Source organism: Accipiter gentilis, unplaced genomic scaffold (assembly GCF_929443795.1).
Source record: "Accipiter gentilis unplaced genomic scaffold, bAccGen1.1, whole genome shotgun sequence".
Lineage (NCBI taxonomy): Eukaryota > Metazoa > Chordata > Aves > Accipitriformes > Accipitridae > Astur > Astur gentilis.
In genome coordinates, this window is record NW_026060868.1 from 3,292,619 (window position 1) to 3,299,177 (window position 6,559).

Genomic DNA, 6,559 nt, shown 5'->3' on the forward strand with positions numbered 1-6,559 from the left:
CCCTGCAGCCTATCCACAGGCACAACAGCACTGGGGATCTCTGCTTTCCCAGAGAATCAGCATCTCATGGTGCTCACTGTCTACAGAGCCTTTTTCTGAAAAGGCAAACATCTGGCTCCTTCTCCCACAAGGAAGGTGCCAGCCCTGAAAGCTCTTGCAGGTCTTCACTATCCCCCTGCAGCCTATCTTTAGCCGCAACAGCACTGGGGATCTCTGCTTTCCCAGAGACTCAGCATGTCACGGTGCTCGTTCTCGGCAGAAACTTTTTCAGAAAAGGCAAACGTCTGGCTCCTTCTCCCACAAGGAAGGTGCCAGCCCTGAAAGATGTTGCTGGTCTTCACATTTCCCCTGTAGCCTATCTTTAGCCACAACAGCACTGGGGATCTCTGCTTTCCTAGAGACTCAGCATCTCATGGTGCTCGCTCTCGGCAGAAACGTTTTCTGAAAATGCAAACATCTGGCTCCTTCTCCCAGAAGGAATGCGCCAGACCTAAAAGCACTTGCAGGTCTTTAGTATCCCTCTGCAGCCTATCCATAGGCACAACAGCACTGGGCATATCCGCTTTCCCAGAGACTCAGCATCTCATGGTGCTTGCTCTCGGCAAAGGCTGTTTCTGAAAAGGCAATCTTACGGCTTCTTCTCCCACAAGGAAGGTGCCAGCCCTGAAAGATCTTGCTGGTCTTCACCGTCCCCCTGCAGCCTATCTTTAGCCACAACAGCACTGGGGATCTCTGCTTTCCCAGAGACTCATCATGTCATAATGCTCGATCTCGGCAGAGCCTTTTTCTGAAAAGGCAAACATCTGGCTCCTTCTCCCACAAGGAAGGTGCCCTCCCTGAAAGTTCTTGCTGGTCTTCACCGTCCCCCTGCAGCCTATCCACAGGCACAACAGCACTGGGGATCTCTGCTTTCCCAGAGACTTAGCATCTCATGGTGCTCGCTCTCGGCAGAGGCTTTTTCTGAAAAGGCAAACTTACGGCTTCTTCTCCCACAAGGAAGGTGCCAGCCCTGAAAGTTCTTGCTGTTCTTTAGGATCCCTCTGCACCCTATCCACAGGCACAACAGCACTGGGGATCTCTGCTTTCCCAGAGACTCAGCATGTCATGGTGCTCGCTCTCGGCAGAGCCATTTTCTGAAAAGGCAAACTTATGTCTCCTTCTCCCACAAGGAAGGTGCCAGCCCTGAAAGCTCTTGCAGGTCTTCACAATCCGTCTGCAGCCTATCTTTAGCCAAAACAGCACTGGGGATCTCTGCTTTCCCAGAGACTCAGCATGTCACGGTGCTCGTTCTCGGCAGAAACTTTTTCTGGAAAGGCAAATGTCTGGCTCCTTCTCCCACAAGGAAGGTGCCAGCCCTGAAAGATCTTGCTGGTCTTCACCGTCCCCCTGCAGCCTATCCACAGGCACAACAGCACTGGGGATCTCTGCTTTCCCAGAGACTCAGCATCTCATGGTGCTCGCTCTCGGCAGAGCCTTTTTCTGAAAAGGCAAACTTACGGCTCCTTCTCCCAAAAGGAAGGTGCCAGCCCTGAAAGATCTTGCTGGTCTTCACCATCCGCCTGCAGCCTATCTTTAGCCACAACAGCACTGGGGATCTCTGCTTTCCCAGAGACTCAGCATCTCATGGTGCTCGCTCTCGGCAGAGCCTTTTTCTGAAAAGGCAAACTTACGGCTCCTTCTCCCACAAGGAAGCTGCCAGCCCTGAAAGATCTTGCTGGTCTTCACCATCCCCCTGCAGCCTATCCACAGGCACAACAGCACTGGGGATCTCTGCTTTCCCAGAGAATCAGCATCTAATGGTGCTCGCTCTCGGCAGAAACATTTTCTGAAAATGCAAACGTCTGGCTCCTTCTCCCACAAGGAAGGTTCCAAACCTAAAAGCACTTGCAGGTCTTCAGTATCCCTCTGCAGCCTATCCTCAGGCACAACAGCACTGGGGATCTCTGCTTTCCCAGAGACTCAGCATGTCACGGTGCTCGTTCTCGGCAGAAACTTTTTCTGGAAAGGCAAATGTCTGGCTCCTTCTCCTACAAGGAAGGTGCCATCGCTGAAAGATCTTGCTGGTCTTCACCGTCCCCCTGCAGCCTATCCACAGGCACAACAGCACTGGGGATCTCTGCTTTCCCAGAGACTCATCATGTCATAGTGCTAGTTCTCGGCAGAGCCTTTTTCTGAAAATGCAAATATCTGGCTCCTCCCACAAGGAAGCTGCCAGCCCTGAAAGATCTTACTGGTCTTCACCATCCCCCGGCAGCCTATCCACAGGCACAACACACTGGGGATCTCTGCTTTCCCAGAGACTCAGCATCTCACGGTGGTCACTCTCGGCAGAAACATTTTCTGAAAAGGCAAACGGCTGGCTCCTTCTCCCACAAGGAAGGTGCCAGCCCTGAAATATCTTGCTGGTCTTCACTGTCCCCCTGCAGCCTATACTCAGGCACAACAGCACTGGGGATCTCTGCTTTCCCAGAGACTCAGCATCTCATGGTGCTCGCTCTCGGCAGAGGCTTTTTCTGAAAAGGCAAACTTACGGCTCCTTCTCCCACAAGGAAGCTGCCAGCCCTGAAAGCTCTTGCAGGTCTTCACTATCCCCCTGCAGCCTATCTTTAGCCGCAACAGCACTGGGGATCTCTGCTTTCCCAGAGACTCCGCATATCACAGTTCTCGTTCTCGGCAGAGGCTTTTTCTGAAAAGGCAAACTTACGGCTCCTTCTCCCACAAGGAAGGTGCCAGCCCTGAAAGCTCTTGCTGGTCTTCACCATCCCTCTGCACCCTATCCACAGGCACAACAGCACTGGGGATCTCTGCTTTCCCAGAGACTCAGCATGTCATGGTGCTCGCTCTCGGCAGAGCCATTTTCTGAAAAGGCAAACTTACGGCTCCTTCTCCCACAAGGAAGCTGCCAGCCCTGAAAGCTCTTGCAGGTCTTCACTATCCCCCTGCAGCCTATCTTTAGCCGCAACAGCACTGGGGATCTCTGCTTTCTCAGAGACTCAGCATCTCATGGTGCTCGCTCTCGGCAGAGCCTTTTTCTGAAAAGGCAAACATCTGGCTCCTTCTCCCACAAGGAAGGTGCCAGCCCTGAAAGATCTTGCTGGTCTTCACCGTCCCCCTGCAGCCTATCCACAGGCACAACAGCACTGGGGATCTCTGCTTTCCCAGAGAATCAGCATCTCATGGTGCTCACTGTCTACAGAGCCTTTTTCTGAAAAGGCAAACATCTGGCTCCTTCTCCCACAAGGAAGGTGCCAGCCCTGAAAGCTCTTGCAGGTCTTCAATATCCCCCTGCAGCCTATCTTTAGCCGCAACAGCACTGGGGATCTCTGCTTTCCCAGAGACTCAGCATGTCATGGTGCTCGTTCTCGGCAGAAACTTTTTCAGAAAAGGCAAACGTCTGGCTCCTTCTCCCACAAGGAAGGTGCCAGCCCTGAAAGATGTTGCTGGTCTTCACATTTCCCCTGTAGCCTATCTTTAGCCACAACAGCACTGGGGATCTCTGCTTTCCTAGAGACTCAGCATCTCATCGTGCTCGCTCTCGGCAGAAACGTTTTCTGAAAATGCAAACGTCTGGCTCCTTCTCCCAGAAGGAATGCGCCAGACCTAAAAGCACTTGCAGGTCTTTAGTATCCCTCTGCAGCCTATCCATAGGCACAACAGCACTGGGCATATCCGCTTTCCCAGAGACTCAGCATCTCATGGTGCTTGCTCTCGGCAAAGGCTGTTTCTGAAAAGGCAATCTTACGGCTTCTTCTCCCACAAGGAAGGTGCCAGCCCTGAAAGATCTTGATGGTCTTCACCGTCCCCCTGCAGCCTATCTTTAGCCACAACAGCACTGGGGATCTCTACTTTCCTATAGACTCAGCATCTCATGGTGCTCGCTCTCGGCAGAAACATTTTCTGAAAATGCAGACATCTGGCTCCTTCTCCCACAAGGAATGCGCCAGACCTAAAAGCACTTGCAGGTCTTCAGTATCCCTCTGCAGACTATCCATAGGCACAACAGCACTGGGGATATCCGCTTTCCCAGAGACTCAGCATCTCATGGTGCTCGATCTCGACAGAGCCATTTTCTGAAATGTCAATCTTACGGCTTCTTCTCCCACAAGGAAGGTGCCAGCCCTGAAAGATCTTGCTGGTCTTCACCGTCCCCCTGCAGCCTATCTTTAGCCACAACAGCACTGGGGATCTCTGCTTTCCCAGAGACTCAGCCTGTCACAGTGCTCGTACCCGGCAGAAACTTTTTCTGGAAAGGCAAATGTCTCGCTCCTTCTCCTACAAGGAAGGTGCCATCCCTGAAAGATCTTGCTGGTCTTCACCGTCCCCCTGCAGCCTATCCACAGGCACAACAGCACTAGGGATCTCTGCTTTCCCAGAGACTCAGCATGTCATAATGCTCGATCTCGGCAGAGCCTTTTTCTGAAAAGGCAAACATCTGGCTCCTTCTCCCACAAGGAAGGTGCCCTCCCTGAAAGTTCTTGCTGGTCTTCACCGTCCCCCTGCAGCCTATCCACAGGCACAACAGCACTGGGGATCTCTGCTTTCCCAGAGACTCAGCATCTCATGGTGCTCGCTCTCGGCAGAGGCTTTTTCTGAAAAGGCAAACTTACGGCTTCTTCTCCCACAAGGAAGGTGCCAGCCCTGAAAGTTCTTGCTGTTCTTTAGAATACCTCTGCACCCTATCCACAGGCACAACAGCACTGGGGATCTCTGCTTTCCCAGAGACTCAGCATGTCATGGTGCTCGCTCTCTGCAGAGCCATTTTCTGAAAAGGCAAACTTACGTCTCCTTCTCCCACAAGGAAGGTGCCAGCCCTGAAAGCTCTTGCAGGTCTTCACTATCCGTCTGCAGCCTATCTTTAGCCACAACAGCACTGGGGATCTCTGCTTTCCCAGAGACTCAGCATGTCACGGTGCTCGTTCTCGGCAGAAACTTTTTCTGGAAAGGCAAATGTCTGGCTCCTTCTCCTACAAGGAAGGTGCCATCCCTGAAAGATCTTGCTGGTCTTCACCGTCCCCCTGCAGCCTATCCACAGGCACAACAGCACTGGGGATCTCTGCTTTCCCAGAGACTCATCATGTCATAGTGCTAGTTCTCGGCAGAGCCTTTTTCTGAAAATGCAAATATCTGGCTCCTCCCACAAGGAAGCTGCCAGCCCTGAAAGATCTTACTGGTCTTCACCATCCCCCGGCAGCCTATCCACAGGCACAACACACTGGGGATCTCTGCTTTCCCAGAGACTCAGCATCTCACGGTGGTCACTCTCGGCAGAAACATTTTGTGAAAAGGCAAACGGCTGGCTCCTTCTCCCACAAGGAAGGTGCCAGCCCTGAAATATCTTGCTGGTCTTCACTGTCCCCCTGCAGCCTATACTCAGGCACAACAGCACTGGGGATCTCTGCTTTCCCAGAGACTCAGCATCTCACGGTGCTCGCTCTCGGCAGAGGCTTTTTCTGAAAAGGCAAACTTACGGATCCTTCTCCCACAAGGAAGCTGCCAGCCCTGAAAGCTCTTGCAGGTCTTCACTATCCCCCTGCAGCCTATCTTTAGCCGCAACAGCACTGGGGATCTCTGCTTTCCCAGAGACTCCGCATATCACAGTTCTCGTTCTCGGCAGAGGCTTTTTCTGAAAAGGCAAACTTACGGCTCCTTCTCCCACAAGGAAGGTGCCAGCCCTGAAAGCTCTTGCTGGTCTTCACCATCCCCCGGCAGCCTATCCACAGGCACAACAGCACTGGGGATCCCTGCTTTCCCAGAGACTCAGCATGTCATGGTGCTCGCTCTCGGCAGAGCCTTTTTCTGAAAAGGCAAACTTACGGCTTCTTCTCCCACAAGGAAGGTGCCAGCCCTGAAAGTTCTTGCTGTTCTTTAGAATCCCTCTGCACCCTATCCACAGGCACAACAGCACTGGGGATCTCTGCTTTCCCAGAGACTCAGCATGTCATGGTGCTCGCTCTCGGCAGAGCCATTTTCTGAAAAGGCAAACTTACGGCTCCTTCTCCCACAAGGAAGGTGCCAGCCCTGAAAGCTCTTGCAGGTCTTCACTATCCCCCTGCAGCCTATCTTTAGCCGCAACAGCACTGGGGATCTCTGCTTTCTCAGAGACTCAGCATCTCATGGTGCTCGCTCTCGGCAGAGCCTTTTTCTGAAAAGGCAAACATCTGGCTCCTTCTCCCACAAGGAAGGTGCCAGCCCTGAAAGATCTTGCTGGTCTTCACCGTCCCCCTGCAGCCTATCCACAGGCACAACAGCACTGGGGATCTCTGCTTTCCCAGAGAATCAGCATCTCATGATGCTCACTGTCTACAGAGCCTTTTTCTGAAAAGGCAAACATCTGGCTCCTTCTCCCACAAGGAAGGTGCCAGCCCTGAAAGCTCTTGCAGGTCTTCAATATCCCCCTGCAGCCTATCTTTAGCCGCAACAGCACTGGGGATCTCTGCTTTCCCAGAGACTCAGCATGTCACGGTGCTCGTTCTCGGCAGAAACTTTTTCAGAAAAGGCAAACGTCTGGCTCCTTCTCCCACAAGGAAGGTGCCAGCCCTGAAAGATGTTGCTGGTCTTC